The 25,014-nt window shown below is 48.1% G+C and overlaps 1 protein-coding gene across 2 annotated transcripts in view; it reads right to left on the bottom strand.

The window, feature by feature from the left end:
* Positions 1 to 25,014, bottom strand: part of LOC144806088 (uncharacterized) — an 851,437-nt gene that overhangs the window by 445,832 nt on the left and 380,591 nt on the right. The window lies entirely within an intron of this gene.

Genomic DNA, 25,014 nt, shown 5'->3' with positions numbered 1-25,014 from the left:
AAAAATAAAATAAAAAAACTTTGAAATGGTGGGAGGAAGGAGGAGGCATCCGGGCAGGAAGATAACATGCAACAATGGGAGCCAACATTTTTCTATTCCCCTGTATATTAGGTTTGCCCGACTTGACTCAGTGGATTGACCCTAGGTGGTACAAAGCAGGTCGTCACTCCAGTTGGACAGATGGTCCTGCCTACTGAAGGCCCCCCAGGGAGGATAGCCCATGAATCCTTAAGTTCTGAGAAAGTAGGGTCTTCCAATACTGTAGAACCATTCACTGATACAATAGAGCTAAGGGTCCCTCCCTAGAACATAACAAGGCTTTGACTTATACATCCTGCATAGTCACCTTCTCCCCTGAAGTCTATCCCCATTTCCCTCTCTGTATGGATGATTCATGCACCCAAGAGAGCTTAGGTCTTGAGGCTATTGCAGGGAACACTCCGGAAAACTTTAGTGGAGGTCTAAAATTACTTTCTTGGAATATAGCGGGCCTTGAGTCCAAACTTGTCCTATCTGATTGGGGGGATTTTGTTGATTCTCACGGAATTTGCCTCTTACAAGAGACTTGGTCTCTGACTCCTGTCCACAGAGTGGGTTTTGTAACTTACCATGAGCTAGCCACCAAGGAACCCAAAGGTAGGCCCTCGGGGGAATTGTGCATCTGGCTGGGAACCCATCTTGGCTTAGTGGTTAAGAAACTTGATACACATTGTCCCGACATTATCTGTATTCCTTTGACAACTAAGAATTCAGAAAAACTGGCTCTTATAAATATTTACTCTCGTCCAGTACAGTATGGAGGGACCTCCCGGGCCATAGAATCCCTGAATGGCTTTTTAAAATCCCTCCTGGGTGATACTCACCTCATAATTGGTGGGGATTTTAACTGCCACTACGAACCCCTGAATGGTATAGTCCAACCAATTACTGCTGATGAGGATGCAACGCAATCCGTACCCCCGCCAAACACATACCCTGCCAAGGGGTGGTCACCAGTCGTCCTACAAATGACCTCACTTACTCTAACATCTTCTACAAGGGCCTGTAATGGGCAGTTCCCAAAAGACAACCCAGCCCATCCCACATTTGAACAAGCAGGCCAAAGCTCGGTAATTGATTATTTACTAATCAGTATAGATTTCTGACATAAAATTTTAGATTTTAGTATTGTGCAATGCACTGAAAGTGACCATAATCCTTTGATCACACCTTTAGAAATTAGCTCTAATGATGCAGACCATGGCTCTGCAATTCCACCTAGAGGAGATTACAGAATCCAGGGTGGAGGGAGGTGCATTCGCTGGGCTAAAATTACCCAATCCTTAGAAACGATGGTTAGAATGTATAAAAGCATAATCCCATTGTTAGAAAGGGCATGTACAGGAGGAGGAGCTACGCCAGCAACCAAGATGGCCGCATAAGCTCTCGGCTCCGCCGACCTCCGCCAGCAGCTCGTATATCCTGTTCTCAATCCTGAATTTGCACCAGTCTCCCGGGTTTGTGAAGTGTTCCTGCTTCTAAAGGTGTGATCCCGAGCTTTTTATCTTGTCGGATGCCAAAGAAACGCCGTGTTCCCATTCTCGGCCTACCATCGTGTGGAAGCAGGGGCCTCGATTTCTGGCCTATCCGGGTTGGAGTTGATCAACAATGGCCGCTGGACCTGGACTGAGCCCGGTCCCCCGGAGTGCATCGTTAACTGCTTGTCTGATGCTGACATTTTGAGCGGTATACACCATGGAGACAACAGCGTACCGTGCCTGTTGCCGTGTTCGGAGGTCCGGCGCCCGGAGACCCTGCCCTTCCCGGGGTTGACGGGCTGGGGCCCTCGCTGCCGGCGACGGTGTCGATCTGGCACGACGGGGAGCGCCCATTATTGTCATCGGATTTGCGTGGCCTGTTACCCCGGAGAAGCCGGCCTCCGGGGTTCGAATCCAGCTCTGCCTCTTTGTGAGAGGGGATGGGGCGGACGGAAAGTACGCCATCGCTACGTGCCGTCATGGCCGCCATTGAGGCGCTCCATTCGCAATCCGCCGCTGTATTCAGGACACTGATCGTGCAAGTGGACGGTATCTTGGGGCCGGTACGCGACTCTCCGTCTAGTCCTGATACATCTGTGGTACCAGCGGTGCAATGTACGCCTGAGATCGAGGTCCCCGGGCAGAACCTGGATTCACTGTGCTTTGCCGGCCCCCAATGTACACTCAGCGAGCCCGTGATCGTCGCTATCGTTCCCTGCTTGATCCTGCTGCCGCCCCGTATAGATATGGACAGTCTCCTGTGCTGTAATAAGTTCCACAGTGACTGTTGGGGAGATTTGCTATTTCTGGACACATTCCCTCATTCGTTATGTGGTTATCGTGACCTTCTCTCCTTCTGTCGCTCCTGTAACACTGATGTGGACTTTAATGAACGTTCTGCCTTTTCCTTTGTGATGGTGGTTCGAGTGCAAGAGACTCTCCTGAAATGCCGTACTGGTCAGGGTTGAACTTGAGGGCTTGGACTTGATTGTGTGGCTTGACTCACTGCCGGGATTGTCCCATGTAATGTGCTGGGAGCTGGGTGGTGCTTTGTTATACTCCCCCGATTGGTTTGTATATTTTGCCAAATGTTGGTTCGATTATATCTCGGGGTGGTCACTGCTGGCGGGGGGTATGGGAGACCGGGGATGTGTTTGCTTTTACGATATTTCCTCCTCCATCTTTTCCCTTCCCTGGGGTTAGTTTAGTGGGCGACAGGCACGCTGCTAGTGGGTTAGGTCGTAGCCATCCGCAGGGGTGCTGGGTGGGGGTTGAGGGGGGGTTTGTTATTTTTCCTTTCTTTTGTTCTATGACCTTTCTTTTTCCCTTTTCCCTTCTTCACAAGAAATGTGGCGTATTCTCCTGATTTTTATTCCTCCTATTCGGGTATCGAGTGTCTGGTCTTCATATCCTGTATTCTGGGTGGGCGGGATTCGGCGATGTTTGCTTAGGTTAACAGTAACGTACTGTTTTACCTCTGCCCTACACTGCTATTGATGTCTTTCAGATGCTTGTACTTGTTGTGTATTTTCCTGATTGATTTGCCCGTCCGCCATTACGATATGTTCCTCCGAATGATGCCCGATATGTATATTTTAACTCTTGTGTTATAATTAATAAAAATATATATAAAAAAAAGAAAGGGCATGTACAGCCTCGGAAAACCTCACTAACAACGTATCCCGAGAGGAGTTCGGAGAAATCCACCAGGAAATGGTTGCAGTCCTGACGGAATTCTTCTTTAATACGAAGACTACTAAGAGTAAAAATAATGGTAATAAGAATCCATGGTATAATAATGAAGGATGTAGGGTAGAAAAGCTTACCCTCCTATCCTCCCTTAAGTGGGGAAACCAGCAACGTATCAAGGAAGCGAGAGCAGTTTTAAAAAAAATGATTCTAAATGCCAAAAGAGAATGGGAAGCGGAAAAATGGCAGTCTATCAAATCTGCACTAGAGGTAAAAGATGTGAAGACCTTTTGGAATCTGGTTCACACTGGGATCCAGAGGGTAAGTCCACCGTCGAGCCAAACATCTGCGAAAAAGCGTGGCGCCTATATTTTAAAGAACTATACTCAAACCACTCAGTAGATGTGAGTGAGTTACCAGTCTGTCTCTTAAACCCCGACCCCTTATGGGATATACCACGGTGTACTTTGGCTGAGGTACAACTGGGCCTACTTAAGGTACAAGGGAACAAAGCGCCAGGCCTGGACAGGATCCCAGGAGACTTGTACAGAGAGGAACAAACAGTTTGGGCCCCATACCTACAAACACTGTTCAATGCAATTCTTGGGGGATTACCTGCCCCCGCCACATGGTCTGGGGCAGAGATCATCCCCGTCTATAAAAAGGGATCTCCAATGGAACCGGCAAATTACAGGCCAATTAGCCTCATTGATGTATCCCAAAAAATCTATGCGAGGGTTTTACTACATCGTCTCCAAGAATGGATGAGCGATCACGATATCCTCACACCGCTGCAAGCAGGATTCAGGGCTTAAACCTCCACCATTGGCCAGTTGTTCAGGCTCCAGTTAATTCACTGGAAGCATGTCACATTGGGAGGTGGTAGCCTATACCTAACTTTCGTGGACTTGAAGTCGGCATTTCATATGGTGGACCGTACCAGCTTTGGAGTATTCTTCTGGATATGGGGGTTCCACCATATCTGTGTCACCAGTTTAAGCTTCTCCACGAAGGTTCCTTCGCAAGAGTAAGGCTTGGCAAGTTGGGACAACTGACAGCCCCTTTCCCTGTAGAAAAGGGGGTCAGGCAAGGATGTGTACTTGGGCCAACCCTTTTTTCCCGCTTCTTAAACGGGTTGATAGAAGATCTCCTTGCTACAAAGGATAGAGACTGCCCGAAATTGGCATCATGCAGTTTTCCCGCTCTTATGTTTGCAGATGACACGCTGCTGTTCTCCAAGTCATCTATGGGCATGCAGCGTGTGCTAAACACGTTTTGCCAATTCTGCCAAAAAAGAAACCTCGTGATGAATATCAATAAACCCAAGTATATGGTTTTTAATGCCAACTCCACAAACTGTCCCCACCCAATATGGGGAGGATAGACCCCTGGAAAGGGTGTCCGTCTTTGATTACTTGGGCCTCACATTAAACGATAAAATAGGGTGGGGTCCGCAGATGGATAAGGCTAATTTGAGATTGTTGCAGGCTACGGGGGGAGTCCTAAGAGTACAAAAAAACTGTACCGTAAAAACCATAGGCCCACCTCTGGAAATTTATACGGTCCAAGCGAGGGCGGCATCGTTGTATGGGGCAGAATTGTGGGGTCATAGAACCTGTAACTCCCTAGCTCTAACTGATAATAACTTCATTAGACAAATTCTGACTCTTCCAAAATCGACACCCTTAGTGCCACTCAGGATGGATCTAAATATTCTCCCAATTTCTGATGTAATCACAACTCGTCCGCTGCTATATTGGCGGAGGTTGTGGTGCACTCCTGAGTTGGCCAGCTATAGGGAAGAATTGAGAGCGGTAATGAAATTATTTGGGGTGGGCAGTATACCATGGCTTGCATTTGTCAGGAATTCATTTAGTGCAATAGGCATGGAAATCCTCTGGACTAAACTGCATGTTTCATGTCCAGCGATATCAAAAGCCACACTGAAAACTGCAGTTAAGGAACACAAACTGATGGTAGTTTTAAGGTCAGTTGAAACAACAAGTCTCACATCTGAATTCCTTGATTTTAAGTGCCTCTATGTATTTGAGCAGGTGCTTGACTCTATCCAGCCGATTTTAGTGAAAAAGCTCTTTCTCCAGTTCAGATATGGTACCCTACCTCTTTTTGCTTCAACCAGCAAGTAGGCTGGAGTCCCAAGACGTTTATGCCCCAGATGTCGAGAAGAGGAGGAAACAGTAGTGCATGTGGTTCTTTTCTGTGGGGGTATATAAACTCCCGAGGCGGAAATGGCTAATCCAATTGTGCAGGAATTTGCGAATCAGGAATTATCTTGACTTCTTTAGGATTTTAAGAACTGATTCCAACCCCCTTTATGTGGTCGCAATAGCAAAGTTCCTATTTTCCGAGTGGCTAATCCGTAGAAATCTACTAAAATAGAATATGTATTCAGTACGGGATAGTACTGCCTATTACTAATGGATTTACTGAGTAATAATACCCTATCTGAGTGGGAGAGAGAATTAGTATTTCTCTTTTTCTTTATTACTGTTATTATGAGACTGGGTGACCAACCTGTTGCATTTAGAATTTTAGAATTGTAAATATAACTTAATTTTAAAAGTTTTCTTATATTTATGCTATTTTAACTTTTTAATGATGTTTTTGTATTTGTACTGATATACCATGCTTGAATTGATTCGTATGTAACAAACATCTTTTCTAAAACCCATCCTGTATCTGTAATAGGAGTAATCGATTGTACTTTTATGGATATAAATAACCGCAATAAAGTTATTTGAATGAATGAATGATTCAATCGCCGCAGATTCTTGGCCGTGTTGCGCCCCGGAATAAACCCGCACTGGTCTTCATGGACCAAGTGAGACATATATGGTGCCAAGCACGTGGCTAGTAGCTTGCCCAAAATGTTCACGTCCTTGTTGATCATCGTAATCGGACGATACAATGAAGGGTCAAGCCCGTCACCCCCCGGTTTCAGGAGCATACATATATATATATATATTTATTTATTTTTTTGTTGCAAAACCTTTATTGATCTCTTTACAAAAGTACATCATTATTGGCCTACAACCCTGGGGCCGGCCTCAAAAACAACACAGACGAGACTCAGGATTAATATGCTTTTCTACATGAATACTGCCGTTTGTCATTTGCGTCGTCGATGACGTCTCCGCTTATTTAAACAAAATTACAATCGTGGTCTTGCGTTTTGTACTTTTTTGGTTTTTCTTTTTAACTTAAAGTAAGAAACTAACCATAACCTGAAATGAAGAGACCTAACTAAAGTACACGTTGCAATCTATACATCTGTACCTACCATTCGTGTGGATTGAGGAACATTAACAGTTTCGTGCTACAGCGGAACCCATCAGGCATCACATCAACACAAGAGCAGATGGCCGTTAGATAACTAGGCCTTATGATCCTCCCTCTTCTACATCATTTAGTGTTAGTAAATAGTCTGTTAGATAGCACCAAAAGTCTTTAGGCCTTGATTTCTCTGGCAACTCTTCCTCATACGTTATAATCTTATCTCTGCAGCTGGACATATCTTGCAGCCATCTGGCTAGCTTAGGTACTTTTCTACTGTGCCAGCATTGAGCAACCTGCCTTTTGGCCAATATTAGTGACACCACACATAACTTTCGTCTAGTGGATTTTAGGTGTGGTATGAGACCTAAGAGGCAAACCTGTATCGTGCAGTCCACTTCAGTACCCAGCATAACTGAGAGGGTTTTAGTTACGTCTACCCAGTAGTCCTGCACTTTTATGCAACTCCATGCTAAATGTGAGAAATCTGCGCCATCCCTACCGTATCTCCTGCACATATCTTCCACTTGACCCCCAAATTTGCTCATCCGTGCAGGTGTATAATACGCTTGGTGGAGGAATTTATAATGTATGATTTTGAAGTTACCATTCGGGGTAAGGATCTGCATTAGTGCGCATGTCTGCATCAATTCTTGGTCAGTCAAAGGTTCTAGTAATACCCTGTCCCAACGTGTTTTGGCTTTCCCCGTGTCGTGCGGTATTTCCTCCTGTGCTTTGGAGTATAGTCTGGATACCATGTGAGCTGTGTCTGCTGTGGTAATGATCAATTGCAGTGTGTTCAGACTTTCAGGCTCGGAAGGGAATGAAGGGTAGAAGTCTTTTAAGGCACTTTTCAATCTGTGATATGTGAAGTGAAACATGGGTGATTTGTTCCGAATATATGTAAGGTCTGTGACTTCCAGAAATGTGCCCTCGGTAAACAGGTCTCCCATTTTGTCAATTCCAACCCCTTGCAGCAACTTCATGCCCACCATCTCCCCAGTTACTGACAGTGCCTGATGGTGATGTAGTGGCATTGCAGGAGCATACAGCGGTGTTTTATGTGCTAACTGAGCTAGTTTCTGCCAAGCCCTAACTATCGCATCTACTGAGTTAATGTCTCGCGCATGTAGCCGTTGTCTAGTGTGGGATATAATTGCTGTTAGTGGGACTGGTGCAGCGTCGTCCTTTTCGATGGCGGTGTGGGTGAGATATGGTATTTCGTGGTACCAATAGGCAGCATATTGCGCCTGTGCGGATAGGTAATATAGTAGAAAATCTGGAACGCCAAAACCACCTCGTGCATAGGGAAGACTAAGCGTCTGGAGGTCGATACGGGCCTGTTTGCCTGCCCATATGAGTTTTAACACCAATGTTTTTATACGGCGAAAGACCTCTGCAGGGGGCGTAATGGGGATATTGTTAAAAAGGTACAGCAGCTTAGGCAATATGTTCATTTTGACTATCGCTATTCGATCCGCAAGTGACAGTGGTAATTGAATCCATCTTTGTACCTTATCCTCTAGTTTGGAAATTACTGCACCATAGTTTGACCGAAGTACCTCCACCGGGTCCCTGTGATACATCACCCCCAGGTAGCGTATGGGTTCACTCTGCCACTCTAACGGGTATTCCGTCGCGAACGGGGTCGTCGCGTCCGTGAGTGAGATAATCGACGACTTAGTCCAGTTTATGGCTACCCCGAATGTCCTCCAAATCTGATATATTCTCTCAATATTTCATTTAGATGTGTTTCTGGGTCGCGGACGTACAAGAGCATATCGTCTGCGTATAGAGATATGTGAAGAGGCCTTGAAGTAAAACGGAGGGCCGATGGTTTATAGTTTTGTCTAATTATGCAAGCTAGGGGCTCGAGCGCAAGAGCGAACAGCAAGGGTGATAGTGGGCACCCCTCTGGTGCCCCGCTCAATTGCAAAACTGTTAGAGACGTACCCATTTATGCGCACCCTAGCACATGGATTGGTGTATATTAATGTCACCCATTGGATAAACCGTTTAGGAAAGCCCATCCTCTGCAACACAGCAATCAGATATCCCCATTCTATGGAGTCAAAAGCCTTGGTGGCATCGAGTAAAACCGCTGTCGCCTTTGTAGTGGGTTGTAGGTAGTGAGACAAAGCAAATAGCGATCGGGTGTTATGCGACGTTGATGGTGTGGGGATGAACCCTGCCTGGTCCGGGAGAACCAATTTCGTCATCAATGGGGTTAGGCGGATTGCTAGTAGTTTCGCTAGTATTTTAGAATCAGTATTGATGAGTGATAGCGGTCTATAGGAGTCACATTTTTCCGGGTCTTTGGCGGGTTTGAGAAGAGCAATTATTACTGCCTCACGAAATGTGGGAGGTAGCTCTTTCTGGTCGAATGCCGCCCCAAACATGTCAACTATGTGCGGAGCAAGTAGATCTACATAGTGTTTGTAAAATTCATTGGTGTACCCGTCAGGGCCAGGCGCTTTACCGTTGGGGAGGGTCTTAATTACTTCTGATACCTCTTCTGCTGAGATTGGCCTCGCTAGGTATTCTCTATGTCCGTCCGATAGCCACCCGATTGCTATATCGTCTAAATAGTGGAAGATTTCGTCTCTGGAGGCAGTCTGTTGTGACTTGTATAACGACGAATACGTGTCTACAAAACTATTCAATATACCCTCCGCTTGTGTGTGTGTCTCGCCCTCTGCTGATCGGATCCTTAGCACAGCCGAGTGACTTTTGCCCTCGCATATTTTATGTGCTGGCACCCTGTCTGGTCTACCACCTTCTCCAAATGTTCTAGCGGTGAGTTTACGGTCCAGATATTTAATTTCGTCTTCAATGAATGTTTGATGTTCTGAATGTACCTGTTGCAGCTCAGTCAGCAAGACTGTGTCTTGCGTAGCCTCAAACGCTGTCTCAAGCTCTCTCATGCGTCTTTCACATCGCTTTATCTGATGTCGGATGTCTTTTAAAATGCCAATAGTAGTCGTCATGCAGACCCCCCGTATAGTGCCTTTGAAAGCCTCCCACAGGAGCACCGGGTCTTCTCCCACTGGCTCGTGTATGTGGAAATATTCTTTGATCGCCTTTTTAATTGTGTCGTCATAGACCGTGTCAGTGAGTGCGCGTGAATTGAATCGCCAGTGGTATGGAGGTGGAGTGTACTGTGGGATCGACAGCTGTAAAAGCACTGGGTTGTGATCCGATAAGGTGTGTGGTAGTATGCTCACCCCTGACGTCCATAAGGTAATGTTATTTGTACCCAGCCAGTTGTCCAGATGCGACCAGCTATTATGTATCGCTGATATGAGAGTGGCTCCCGGCTCATCGGTATTCCTCTGCCTCCATATATCTGTAAGTGAGATGTCTTGTAACATATGCAACAGTTTGGCCCTTGCTTGTCTATGTTGTTCAACAGAATGTGTGGATCGATCGACCCCATCCGTCATTGTAACATTCCAGTCTCCCCCACATAGAACATTGGTGTTAGTAAACGTTTGTAAATGCCCCCATATTTCCTGAAAGAAGTCTGGTGAGTCTATATTTGGACCATATACATTTAAAAGCGTTAAGCTTTGTCCTCTTAGAGTGCCAGAGATCACTAGATATCTCCCAATAGGGTCCTGTATCACTCGATGTACCTTAAAGTTCACCCCTTTCCTGACCAGGGTGATCACCCCTCTTGAATACGATGAGTACGTGGCAGCGTAACTTGCTTCGGCCCAGCGTTTACCTATGTGTTGCTGTGTATATGGTGCAATATGAGTCTCCTGCAGCAAGGCTATGTCAATATTCCATCTATTCAGATAGGCGAACACTTGTCTGATTTTGCGTGGTTGCGTGAGACCTCTAACATTCCACGTTAGAAATTTAATGTGCGTTCTGTCTGAATCCATTGTGTTGTGACTCATCTATAAGGCCATGACATCTCATATTTTAATGATTGGTAGTCTATTCGGAACATGCTAGTGCCCTCAGTGCCAATGAGCCCGACTTTGCCCCGCCACAGCATGTTAACTATCACAACAAATTCAATAGTGATTGGTCTCTGAACACAAACTTTACCCTTACCCTTCCACCCCCCACCCACTCCAGCAACCCCAACCTGCCGAAGCCATTTACCCTCGGAGTAGCTGCCCATAAACTAGAACAATTAAGAACAAACTGTTGTGGGGAGTACCCTTGGGAGGACAGCCTGGGGCACAACTCAGCACCCAAACCAATGGGCGTGGACGGCTCTTCTACAAAGTATTTCAACCCTGTGTGTTGGACATGTCCCTGCGATCTCCCCCCCCACCGCAACCCGACAAACAACACTGTCGTCTGTAAATCAATGGGCCGATACTATGCAACTCTTCTTCGGAGATGTCTGTTTACTGCGACGTTTCTTGCAGTGCATGTCAGACACAGGCGTGTCGTTAGTACTCCACTAAGTTTGTACCATCCTTTGCCCATAAAGCATTTTACATGCGTAGTTCTGTAACCATCCGTGCCGCTTCACGCAGTGTGGGCTGCGGGGTGGATAAGAGTGTGCGGCCTCCACCACAGCCACAATATGGGAGTATGCATGGCCTGTTAGCACAGGTATCGTACCTGCAGATGGTGCATTGCACGATTGTTCCACGCTCCCGGGCACCCATCTACGCAGCATATCTCTCAGTACCCTCCACCACCTGATTCCAAAGATTGTGGCCTGTGGAGGTTGTGTGCTTCTGCCCCCCAGCCATCTCAATCCAGTTCTTAGGCCGTGGTAAGGGAACGTAGCAATTGCCCTCCATGTGAGTCTCAAGGTCGAGCCCGTTCCTATCAACGGGAGTATCGTTGATCGACCTCCGTGGCCACCTAGCGCCGTGTGTGCAGTACATTGTGGATTAGAAAAACGTTATGTCTTACCATAAGTCCGTTAAGTTCTACTCTCTATCTTGTTCAGCACCATCTGAGTCCGCTTGGTGGTCGTCCCGTGCACGCTGCTTGTTGTGCTGTACAACCTTCTTTACGAATTCTTGAGCTGCCTTTGGGGACGGCAACACCACTGCTTTGTCCTCCCATGTGACTCGTAGTCTCGCTGGATATAGCATGGAGTAACCCAAGTTGAGTTCTCTCAGTTTCGCCTTCACTGATGCAAATTCCTTCCTCGCTTGTTGAACCGCTATTGTATGATCTGGGTAGAACTCTAGAGTGTTTCCTTGGTGTGTGATCTTCCCTTTCTCACGTGCCAGCCGCAAAATAGTGTCCCTGTCACGGTAATTTAGGATCCTCGCCACGATTGGGCTTGGCGTCGCTCCCGGTTTTGGCCTGGGTGCTAGGGATCTATGGGCTCCCTCGACAATGGAAATGTGGGATAGGGCCTCCGTGCCAAAAATGTCTCTGCACAATTGTTCTATGTAGCTTTCCATCTTGCCTGTGATGGTCGATTCTGGCAGGCCCGTAATGCGTACATTATTCCTTCTGGAGCGCGCTTCCAACTCCTCCTCCTTTGCCTTGATCACTTCTAAGACGCGTTCCATGCCTGTGCATTCGCTGGTCGTAGGATGCGCTTCATCCTCTACCGATGATATCCTGGCTTCGGCATTTTCCAGTCTTTTGCCATGTTTCTCTAGCTTATCTGACATACCGTCCATTCTGCATGTTAGTTTATCCAGTTTACCATTGATATCCTGGACATTCGCCTGTATGGACAGTAGTATCTTTTCCATGTTTGATTTAGCTTCCATTGCCGGTGCCTCTTCTCCCTCAGGATTTTGTTCGATGGTTTTCGGCGTTTTCTTACTCTCAAACGAAATCTTTTGTTGTTGTTTATCTGGCTTCCCCATCGTAAGGTTCTCAGACGGCCCTTTGTTCGTCTGGTGTCGTGTGGATCTGGTGGTTCTAGCTGCTGCCGCCCCCTTCGGTCTACTTGCGGCAATCGTGGGGCACACCTCAGCCAAATGGGTCGCCAGCTCTCTCCTCCGCGTCACTCTCCCCCAATTTATCGTTAGGCTGTAGTGAGCTTACTTCTCGGCACCGTCAGATGGTTTCCTGGCGTGGAGTTCCCTTGCGCTGTGGCATGAGCGTGACGGCGCTGGATCAGCAGACCAGGTCTGTCTCCTGGCAGAGCGCCTTATCCACGAGTACTGTGTCGTCGTGGGCTGCAGCCTCCCAGGGCTGCCGATCGAGGGCTGGTGTGGCAGCAAACCTCTTTATTCTAGCGCCCTATTCCTAGCCTTCCCGGCAGGGTGTTCGCCCTTTACGCTGCGTGGAAAGTCATCTTCCAGAGGTGGGGCCGTGAGTCCGGTAAGTTATGTGTGGGTGGTATCAGTTGCGTATACCCAACTATTTTTAACCGGATACTGCATGTGGTAGTGGCTGCTATAGCACGAGGAGAGGTGTTACTCCGACCTCCAAAACCAATTTCTCCAAGTGTATGCCCTGCATGCTCTTCAGTGGTTACCCCAGGCAGCGGACAGCGGCACACACGTGCTGGCGTGGCCCCTCTGCGTTCGTGGTATACCAATTGCTGTGTTCAGCTCACGGTTGTCATGCTTGTTCACCAGACAGCATCAGGATATGGTCCGTACCCTCCACAAAGGCAGACTCATCTGGGGCGGTGGTGCTCCTACGGCGATCGGTACATTACAGGCTCTGAGCCCATGTGCGTCTGCGGGGCCGATTTTCCCGCGTCCGGGCGCCTTTTTCCCAAGAAACGACAGGTGCGCTGCAGACCTCACCGCAGACGTGCCCAGGTCGCCTCTGTCCTACCGAGCAAACCTCTGCCAGTAGCGCGTTAACTTCAGGCTCCGACCCTCACCGCCGACAGCCCGGCACAGCGTTATATCTTGGTCACTCAGCATCGGCTTGCATACAGGTGCACACCTTCTGGGTCGGGTTTCTCTCGCGCCAAACATCAAGAGCTCCTATATTCCCCATGACCTCCCTAAGCTTCGCCGTCATTCATGGTTTTGTGCAAGCTTGTGGCGGGAACCTGTCTAGACTGGGTTCAAGGACACAGTTAAAATCCCCAACCCAAAGCACCGGCGCCTCCAGATCCGGGATCAGAACCTCCTGAAGTGTCTGGAAAAAAACAGGTTTGTCTGTGTTGGGTGCATACAAGTTTAGTATGGTGATGTTCCTACCGTCAAGTTTCGCTCGGAGGAGCAGGTACCTCCTGTGTATGTCCGCTTCTACATATTGGACAGCAAACGGGACCCATACTAAGACCCCCCTGGCATACATGGAAAACGAAGATTGGAACACCTGAACCTGCCACTTTTCCCCCAGTTTTTAGACCCCATCATCAGTAAGGTGAGTTTCCTGGAGGCATTCAATTGAAACCTTGTGCCTGCGAAGTAAGGACAGGACCCTATATCTTTTGGTGCATGTACCTAGCCCCCTCACGTTCCAACTCAAAAACATATACCCCGTGCCCAAATCATCATCGAGCAATATACTTGCAACAACAAAACATGCCGATATGCCCTTCCCCTGCTGGTGCCAGGACATGCACAGCCACCCCATAATCCAAATGGGCGGAACCACCCAACCGGTGAAGAAGAGGACCTCCCTCCCCCCACCTAGCTCCAGACACAATCAGCTGTCACAACATCAAACGAAGAGGCTCGAACCATTAGAAGTTAGATATGTGCTTCTCTCAGAATGCCACCCCATACTCCCAACCGGGCAGAACCGCCCAACAAGAAGAGAAGTAAGCTTCCCTACCCCCACCCAGCTCTTGACACAATTAGCTGTCTCAACCACGAATGTAAGGACTCACACCGCCAGAGGATATCCATGTTCAATTCTCAACAACCACCCCACCCACGGTATCAGCACCCCCGATCCAAATACCCCCAAAATACTCCCATTATCGTGAACAGCACCAGATAGGCCAACCAAAGCCCACGGTTCCCTGCAGTGCAGGACACAGCAGGATACGTCCCTCAGGGCTGAACTGTGGAGGTAGCAACCGAGCCCCTGACTGTTTCAGGGACAGTATCAGCGGTAGGCGGAAGAGTGTCAGCGGTGGGCTGAAGAGTTTCCGGGACCAGTCCTTCATCCCGAGGATGAGCCACGGTCAGTGCAGGAAGGCCCTCGGCGCTTTCAAAGGTGTGGTTCATCGTTTCCCTAGCCGCCCTCAGGATGCAGTCCCTATCCCGATAGTTCCGGACCTTAGCAAAGAGGACTTGCGGCAGAGCGCCCAGCCTCGGCGGCGGGACTAGCGCCCTGTGGGCCCGCTCAATCACAAAGACCTCAGACAGTCCCGTGGGGCAGAGTGTTGTGCGGATCCAATGCGTCAGAAAACGCTTCGCATTGCCCATCTCCGAGCGTCCGGAATGCCAAGGACCCTGATGTTACTGCGGCGTTCCCTCCCTTCCGCATTCTCTGCCCTGCACTCCAGTGCCCCCGTCGTGGCGGCGAGTTGCGAGACTGTCTTCTTCAGGGAGGCCACCTCCCCCTTCAGCTGGACAATGTCCCCCTCCGCAGTAGAGACCTTATCTGCCACCTTCCGCAGATCCGCCCGTAGCAAAGTTACATCAATGGAGACTGTCTCTTTTGCTTCTCCAGAGCGGAACGGGACCCCTGAATCGCCTGCAAAAGTTCTGCCCGGGAGGGCTCGTCAGCCACATCGCTCTCCCCCTCCTGTCCCGACTGACGTGTGAACCTCTGCGAAGGGAGTCTCTGGGTGGTGTATTGCGTGATAGTGTTAGGTTGAGAGCACGTGGCAGCCTGTCTTTCCCCATCCCAGTAGCATAAAGGGACCGCATCGGGCCCTAAAGCGTCAGAAGTGTTTCTAGGCAGTCCCCCCAATGGCCCGCAGAAATGTAAGGAGCTCGGGTCGTTCCTCTGGCCCCATGCAGTTGCAGTCTCCAGCGCCACCACTCCTCACTCATCGTTACGTTTTCTGGAGAATTCCCGATGGAAGCAGGAGAGGACCCCTGTACTCAGGCCACGGAGTTGGAGCTGCCAGGTCCCAACGGCCCCGTGGAGGATAGACACGGCGCAGAGGCTCAACCCGCCGCAGGGAGCCCCCAAGGACAGCGGGCTCTGTGCCGGGACAGCAGATGGGCCGGTACCAGCGCCCAGAGCCACTGACGCTCAATAGGGTAATGTCAATCACCAAGAATCAAGTGGGGGCTCAAACTTCCGCCCCTCCGCAAATCGTCCAATGCTGGTCCCCAGAGCTCCCCCAGCCGTCCGCCTCCTCCTCCGCCTACAGGCAGTTGTCAGGATAAAGATGAGGGGGCAACCCCCCAAGGGAGTCTCCCGATGGCCAAAGACGCTCCCCGCACCCCCACCACACGTCCAGTGCAGCCTGCACCAGGCTCCAGCTACTGGCCTCTGCTGCACGGGGTAGGCCGCATCCCCGGCCTCGCGTAGGTCCGGTATCTGAGCCACCGAGGCCTAGCTTCACAGACGGCAGCCGCCGGCCCCCGGACTGGCCCACCACTGCTCCGGGCAAACCTCTCGTCCCCACAGTCCAGAGCTCACCTCCCGGGCCAGTCCGGATAACACCGCAGGCGGGCCCGGCACCCGCGCCGGCCTATGAGGCATTCGCCGCACTCCTCCCTGCCAGTCCTATGCCCGCAGGATCCAGACGCGCCGCAGGAGTCCGATGCTACACGAGTGGCCCTCGAAGGCAGCGGGCGCCCTCCCCGCAGCGACGCCTTGCTCAGGGCAGGCCGTGACTGGTGCCAGGATCAGGTCACTGCCCACGCTGTTATAGACCGCAGTCCCAGCCTCGCGTGAATTCGGCCCGGCAGTCCCGCAGCTCAGAGCCTCCACAGCCGTCCACACAACATCGGGTGGGGGAAATCACCTAACAGGATGTGCCTCTCAGTTGCAGAGGCCCCCAGACCCCCGCAAGCCCGGTCCGAGCCCTCTTCTGAAGGATCAGTTAAAGGATTTCAGCGATGTCCTGTCGGGAGCCGAAGGAGCTCACGTCCCGTCAGCCATGCTGCTTGGCCACGCCCCGGTACATATAGAAAATTAACGTCACCATGTTCCTGCACTGGCAGGGCCTTAAAAGCTATAATCACAATAGCAAGACTATTTGTCCTATGTTGAAAACCAGAGTCCAGATTAAAATGCAAGTAATGCCATCACACCTTTAGAAAAATAAGTAAACATCAATTGTAAATAGTTATTAATTTCCTATTCAAAGGTGAAGTCATATTTTCAATAAATATGAAGGACAAGTAACTTTTTAAAAGTCACCTTTTCCTTGCCTAAAGTTTCGTGAGACTCATTTGCATTTACTCTCTAGCTTTTCTCTGCCTGAACTTGGCATTACGAAGGTTTTAAGTTTTTAACGAGGTGTGAAGGACATGTAAAATTCATCCAAGGAGCAGAGAATAAGGTGACCTGAGTTGGCAGAAATGACTCTTCTGAACTACACTTCTCAGAAGATTCTAAGAGGGCAGTTTGGGCATCCTCTGACTCTGGGTTGTTAAATCCTGCCTGACAGGTCTTTTGAGCCCTGTGTAACACTTTTACTCCATTGGTCAGACAGGAACTAGGAGTGTGTTGAGGTGTCTCCCACCCACTGGTTGGTGAACCCTACAAAGAAGAACCCTTGCCCAGACTTCTTCAGAACACTGCTGACTTGCGAAAGGATTCCACGTGGGCAGAACCTGCTACACTTGGCATCTGTGACCAGAGAAGGACGTGTGAGTAGGACCTGAGAATGGAGGACCCTTCTACTTTGAATCCAAAGACGGAAAGATTTGCAAAGGTCATATATAAAAGGTATATTGGACATTTCAGTGAAGACTGTGAGCCGAGCAGTGGCACAAGGACCTGGACTGGACTTTGCATGATACTCTGGGAGCCTCTGTGTTCCCCATGAGGTCCTCCAAACCTTGTACGTTTGTTCCTAACAATGTTTTGGGAACCGAAGAGGTTCAGGAAGCTTTTCAGACGGCTGCTCCAGATTGATGGAGCTTTGAGGGGCCCGGCCATGTAAAATATCCAATTGACAATTCTACGGCATCAGATTGAATATCAGGTTTGTCCAAAATGGAAAAGAGTTTTTTTTCTCAGAAGAATGACAGTGTACCTTCCCACATGGGGACTATGGAACTTTTTTGAGTCCCAGCAGGGCCAATCTACTTGTTGTATTGGACCGGCACTACTTCGAGGTTGGCCTCAAATCGTGCCTAGGTCCTTCCAGTCTAATGCAACCATTGACCACAATTGCCACTCTCCGCTGTTTGGAGCAATTTCTACTAAATATTCCTAAAAATTCTATCTTCTTTTCCCCTTTCTGGATATTTGTCAATTTGGTCTCATTTTGTTCATTACATTGTTCTCTATATTTTAGAAATTGGAGTGGAATTTTTATTGGGTTGTTTTCTTACTTTTAAGTGTATTGGTACTCCTAAATGCATTGCAAATTTTCACTAAGTTAAACTCGTCGATCAAACAATCAAATAATGGCGAATCATCTGCGAGGGTCTCAATGACCTGGAGATGCTAGCTGCTTCGTGGTGCTCTGTTCATTCGAAGAGCCATGACTTGAGTCCTTTTCTGAATTACCGGAGCGATGCAGCGTTCCGGAGGTGCAGGGGAAGGTCGCACCAGGCAATGGCCATCAGGTGAGAGAAGGAGCGTTCTCTGCTCTTGTAATGGTGGATCCAGGTGGATGTTGGTGTCGAAAAGGAAGGCGGATCACAGGTGTCTGGTTAGTTGGTGGACGGTCATTTATTTGTTGATGTATTCTGGTCCTTCACCATGGTGGGCTTTGTATCCTGAACTGGCATTTCTTCTGCATAGAGAGCTAAAGTAGCTTCTTGAGGTTGCAGCTGATGTGAGTCCATCCGGGGAGTTCAATGATGTGTCTTGCCACTGCATGTATTATCTGTAGTCTCCTCAGGAAGCGTTCAGTGATTCCTACATGAAGAGTGTTACCGTAGTACAGCTTGTGTCGATTGGGTGCCACCTGAAGATCTTGCAGAACCCTTGTAGGGTGTGGAAACAGGTAGACGAAACTGTGTTTATCTGCTTCTGCATAGATAACTTGCTGTCCAAGATGATGCGAGGTTGCGGGACCGTCTGTTGGGGTGGGGGAAGGGTCAATGTGAGAAGTTGGCCTGGCATATGCGGTCCACTAGTTATAGTGGGCACCTTGTACCAGTCCAAACAACCCCCTAGTGGTGATAGGTTAAAGACAACCTTTATTGAAAGCTATCCTAGTGGTAGCTATGGAGAGCAGCCTTCAACCTAAGTATTAAAGGAATGTAAAGCCGTTTGTTTTACCAGTCTGTACTCTCTTGAATGACCAAATGAAAGGAGAACCACACCAGGTATATATATATAAAATATATGTATTTATTCTAAAAAAGTACATTCAGTAAACTTATTTAGCACACAGTAAATTAGCACAATATACGTCGAGCTCTAGGGGCGTACCAAACCATATATTAAGAAAGTGATATAAGAACCACAACTTGACTAGACACAAGGCCTAGAGCCTGTAGAAGTGCTGGGGACACAAGGAACCACCCATGGTAGTGACACAGGGGACCCACGGGGGACGCTCGCAGAGTGGGAACACAGCCGCGAATCACAGTTAGCTTCTATGGGGGAAAGTCACAGATGGAAATTTAAAGATTAGGGACACTTCGGAGGGGACCATGAGCAAACCCCTTTAGACTTAAGGAGTTCTAGGGCCACCACCCCAGGGAGCACCGGAGTAGCACCGGAGTACTCGAGTTACCTCACCCAGGGGAGTCAGGGCATGTCTGGAGCAACCAGAGAAGCCCCAGAAAAATCAAAGTTGCCTTCGTAGGGACCCACCAGTCGATGGACCAGGGATCGTGAAGGGGCCTCAAGTGGAAATGCAAGAAGGGGGCTCACGGAACACTTGTGTAGTGTAGTCCCACAATCTTTTTTGCAAAAGGTGCTTGGGGCTTGTAGGAGAGTAGGGTCTGCTTCCTATGGTTACCCCCACTTTTTGCTGTGATTCTCTGGTTATTCGACTTTAGTCTGGCTGTGGCCCTGCTAATCAGGCCCACAGCCTAGCTGTTCTCTCTCTAAATTGATACCATGTACTTTAGGTACACACTAGATTGGTTACTGGGTCACCCTTGTGAGCCCTTGTATAGTGTACCCTAGGTACCCAGGGCATAGGTGCACCCTAAGCCTACCAGGGGCTGCAGCAGGTATTGTGCCACCCCTGGTTTGCCTTCCAAACTGACACCATAGGTCTGTTCATACAGCCTGGGTAAGGTGGTGTAATCACCCCTTACTTAGACATAGTAGACCTATATCTACATACATATGTAGACACATATACACCTATGTCACTCCTATGGCAGGTCTTGACAATCCTGGAGGCAGAGTGCTTGGTTTTATGTGAAATGGTGCTCTAGCATGAGCTGAGCCTGTCTGCAGCTTTCGGAGCCATCTCTTTATAGCTGTTCTATGATATAGCCATACCATATAATTTTAAGTGCATTATAATCCTCGCGCTTAATGCTAACTTTGGTTTGGCTTTATCAAAACATGTCGTGAAAGGTGTCAAACACTTTGGAAAACTAACCCCCGCCAGTTCTGGCAGTGGGGGTAGCATTCCACCGTTCTAGAGGGAGAAGACATGTAGTTACTGGTAAACCTCGTTAAAGTTAAACAGAGCCTAAGCATCACAAAATGGATGCTGCTGCCACAGACACGAGTCCGCCCTCCTGCTGCTGGATGGAAATCTGGCAGGAGAAGCCTGGACAATAGGTTTCCTGTCCAGGGAGGTGCTGGCACCTCCGCAGATAGGCTCTTTGTGTATTGGGGCAGGGAGGGCTGTATTTAGTGAATGCTTTCCTGACACTGCCTGGGGAACACAAGGTGCTCCATGCATTTCCCAGTTCAAACCAGTTGCTGGGGCACTCTGCCACAGCTCTGGCATGAAACTGGACAAAGGGTAAGGGGTGTAACCACCCCCTTCCCAGGTTCACCCATAGGAGGGACCTTAGAGGTAGTCCAGCCCCTAAACTTAGTATAAGTATAGGAACCGAGTCCCTAGGACTTTGGATTACCCTGGACGAAACTCTGAAACATAAATCCTGGACCTTTGACATTCCATTTTGACTAGAAGACAGAAGACATCTGCGTTGTGGTCAAGGAGTGACCACCCTGTTCAAACAGGCACCAACAGCAACTTTGACAGACTTTATTTTTGAGGCTCCTGCCGGATCCCGAAGAATCTGTAACCCAGGACACATACATCCAGACATCTCCAACCCTAACATTCGCTCACAGCAAAGCTGAGACACTTGGCAGACACGCGAAATGTGGGACCGGAACTCCAGGACATCCTGCATTTTGAAAGTTGCACTCACTTCAGGAGGTATCTTGAAGTTGTGCTTTGGGGTGCTTTTGAAGCCCCAGACCCGAGCACCATTTGCACCAAAGCTCAGAGGCTCCCACTCCACGAGTGTCCCATGGGCCCTGCTTTTGCATTTCAGCTTGATGCATCTTTGCCGTTCCTAGTCCATTGGCTAGTGTGCCCACCGAAGATTTTCTTTTGAATCTAACTTGTTTTCCTATTTGCTCCAGGCTTGCTCCAGCTTCCCTACAAAGGAGAAGTGGCACAGACCTTGCTGGTCTGCCCCAAAACCAATCTCAACATCCTGCGTGGGTTGCGTTTGCCAAGGCTTGTTGGGTTCAATCTGGATACCAACACCGCAGTCAACTAGATCGTTTGTGGGACAGCTCGAATCCAGCTCTTGGTTGTTGTTGACGCCTCCTGGTCCTCGTGGCTGAAGAGACAAACTTCACCTTTTCTCCTGAAATCACCCAACATTGGCTGGCAGCTTTCCATCGCCATCCTAGTCACTTGCAAGTGACCCAGACTCTGTCCCTTCTGCTTTCAGGTTCTTCTCATCTCCGATCCACCCTTGGATCCACCTGGACACTTTTCCTATGGTCGCCTGCAGCACTTCTTTGCAGATCTCCATTGAAATCGACGACGAAACCCGACACCAAAAGACACCTGTGCATCCGGCTTCCGTGGGTGAGGTAGCACAAGTACTCTGGTAGTCTCGAGGGTATTGGACCTCCTAGTGTCTAAGTCTAAATGGGTTCCATCATAGTCCATCCGGAAGTATCCTTAAATTGTACAATTGTAACTTGTTTGTTTCCCTTTAGAAAGTCAATGGTATCCCGCGGCTGTGTTTAGACACTGCACGCATCTCCCGTGGGCCTCCTACTTCCTAACCTTTAGTTGTTTAGAGTAGCCCCAGTGATTCCACAGGCACTAGGCCTCCTTTCTAATTCTCACGTGGTTCTTATACCACTATTTTAGTATATGGTTTGTGAGGCCCCTCGGGCAAAACATATACTGTGCAACTTATCGTATGCTAATTAAGTAACTTGTATTGTACTTTTACCTCTGACCTCATGAAGAGTACAGAGGGGTTGTGTTTAGAATAAATACATATATATTTGCTATATACCTTTGCGGTGTGCTTTCATTTGGTACACAATGGATTATAATTGGTAAAACAATTTGCTTAATGCGCTCTCTGAAGTCTTAGCCTGATGACTGCTGGTCCATGCTACCACTAGGATAGCTTTCTATAAGGTTGACTTTACAACCACCATCAATAAGGGTCGATTAGACTGGTGCAAGGTGCCCACTAGAACTAGTGGACATCATATGCCAGCCTAACTTCTCATATTGGTGTGCAGCGGATGGGATAAGAGCTTGCATTGTTTTACCAAATAATCTTGAAAATATCATTTGAAAAATGACATCAGGATACCTGTAGGTACATAAGAATCAAGTCATATAATTAACCCGGAGAGGAACATGACGGCGGGCTGACGCCGGTCGTGGGAGCTCCGGATCCGACTAGGAATCCTACCCGAGATAACTGACCTTTTTGACGCGGATGGACCTGTTCCTGGCGGTGAGAGTGTGGGGGTGGGGGGGTCCTCTGTGCCCGCTATTGAGGATGCCAGGTTGATCTTTTTGGTTTTTTTTCTTTTTTTTCCCGTCGCTTCGCTTGTGTGCCGGTGCACGTCGGCAGAGCCGGGATATAGAAGTTGTGGAAAAAATAAACCAAGGTGCCTCTGGGGCAGGATTTGAGGATCTGAACAGCGGACAATCACAGCTAGAGTTGCTGCTACAGTCCCTTACAGGGGACTTACTTTCTAAATTTGAAATCTCTGAGGCAAACCAGAAGGGAATCCACGAGAAGTGTGCAAATCTGGAAACTAAAATGGATATCTGCAAGCGGACTCGGGTTCTGGAAACAGAAGTGGCTACGCTCTCAGAGGTAGTACAAGGGCATGAAAAAAATATAGTGGGGTTAAAGACGCAGAATAAGTCACTCCAAATGGACATCGAGAGGCTCGAGATTCATGCCAGAAGGAACAATTTAAAATTCCTGAAGATTCCGGAGGGAGCATAGACTGGGGATGTTAAATCATTCATTTGTAAGCTTCTCAGAGAGGGAATATTAAAAGATATATCTGATATAGACCTCGAAAAAGAAATCCAAAGGGCACATAGAGATCCCTTTAGGCAGCACCCAGATAGGAAAGCTCCTAGGAAAATTTTAGTTAATTTCCACACTTATGCAGTTAAGGAGCTGATATTGGGAAGAGCGCTTACTGATACGTCTCTCCAATTTGACACAGCGAAATACCTTATCCGCTCTGATGTGGGTAAAATAACAGCACAAAGGCAATGGGAGCTGGGGTCTAGAATGCCTGAGTTAAGGAGTCTGGGGGCGTGTGTCCAGAGGAAGTTCCCCACATCACTGAAGGTGATGTGGAGAAACAAGCTACGCAACTTTACTTCCCCCCAAGAAGTTGAAACATTTTTGATCTTAATGAAACATTAAGCTGGGAGGGGCAGGCTCGAAGCTGAAACTTTAGGGGCACATTACATGGGGCCCTTCCATCTTCTATCTTATATGGTTAAGTATAAGGATAAGGAGAAAACAAAAGGTTAAATAGTGTAGAGAGTTAAATAAAATGCAGTTTAGGAAAAAAAAGAGAGGGAAGAAAAAAGGGGGAGGAAAGTGTGTATATAATTATAAGAAGGTCACAGCACGTTAGATATTAGGTTTCACGTAAGGGGGTTTGGTTCTGATGTCGGATCAAGGGTGGCCCCAATAGGCAACAATGATCGCCAAAGGAGTGAAGGGTGGGTTCCTCAGGGGGGGGCGGGAGGGAGGCACGGGTGGTAAGGGGTAACTGGGGGAAAATAGAAAAAATGTATCCTCATACAACTGTGGAGAAAGAGAACTACAATGGCCGTGTGGGAACGCATTTAGTCTATACAAGGGAGTCCCAAGATGAATAGTACCATCAATAAAATCAAGTTAATCAGCTGGAATGTGAATGGGTTAAGAGATCGGAGAAAGATGTCTAGAGTGTCTGAGTTTCTCAATAATTGTAAGGCCCATATTTGCTTTCTAGAAGAAACCCACTTAGAAGAACAGGAGTGCAAATCGGGGTTCGGTAAGCTTAGTTGGGTGCAAGATCTTCTCTACTCCGAACAAAAGGGCAGCACTAGGGGGTCGCAATAATAGTTAGAAGCAATGCAGGGATTAAGGTGGAGAAATTTGAGATGGATCAATCTGGGAGGTGGTTGGTGGCTTCATTATCAATATGGGGTTTCCCACTGGTGTGTGCAGTTTACTATGGGCCGAATCAAGATACTCCAGGGTCCCTCTTGAAACTAAAACTTGCCTTTCTGGCACAGCAGCACCCATCATCTTGGGGGGAGATTTTAATTTGATTTTTGATGAATCATTAAATCGCACCTCAAAGGCCAAATACACGCCTCCCCGCAAATCACACCTGGAGCTCAGAAATATCATTAAAGATTTCAACTTGATAGATATTTGGAGAGTCAAAAACGGACGTAAAAGGGATTTTTCCTTTTACAGCCGGAAGTATAGACATCACTCCAGAATTGATTTTTTCCTACTGGATCAGTTTCATCTTTTCAGCAGGAGAATCCATTACATATATTCCAGCCATACTTTCGGATCATTCTGCGGTGGAGTTGATTGTTAACCTTAAACAAAAAGAATGCCAGAGAAGGTGGACCCTGGATAGATCTCTATTATTGAACAAGGGGGTCAAGTTGGATTTAGCCATCCATTCAGAGGAATATTTTAGGCTTAACTGTGGTACTGCAAATGACCAGGTTGTCTGGGAGGCTTTTAAGGCCGTTTTAAGAGGATTATTAGGTACGATGATGATAAGGGGAAATAAATCTAGGAGGAGGCTGGAGGAAGAGTGCCTCTGTAAGATTAAGGAAAAAGAGCAAGAACTCCAGAGGGCCTCGGAAGTCTGCCAGAAGTCTACCACGCCTGCAAAGTGAGCTAAATGGATTGCGGGCAGAATTCCAAGCTAGTTTGGACAAGATTTTAAAAGAGAGGTGGGATGCTAGTAAGTTCCAAAACTTCTCTTTCGGTGAAAGATGTGGCTCTCTTCTTGCCTGGAAAACCAGGACAGATAGGGTAAGGAATCAAATTAAAAGCCTATCTCAGAGTAGTACAGGAACCATTTTATATGGCGATGACCAAATTAG

The sequence above is a fragment of the Lissotriton helveticus genome (genome assembly GCF_964261635.1).
Source record: "Lissotriton helveticus chromosome 1_1 unlocalized genomic scaffold, aLisHel1.1 SUPER_1_unloc_44, whole genome shotgun sequence".
NCBI classification, from domain to species: Eukaryota; Metazoa; Chordata; class Amphibia; order Caudata; family Salamandridae; genus Lissotriton; species Lissotriton helveticus.
Note: the sequence above shows the minus strand (reverse complement) of the source record. Positions and strands in the feature narration are given on the sequence as shown.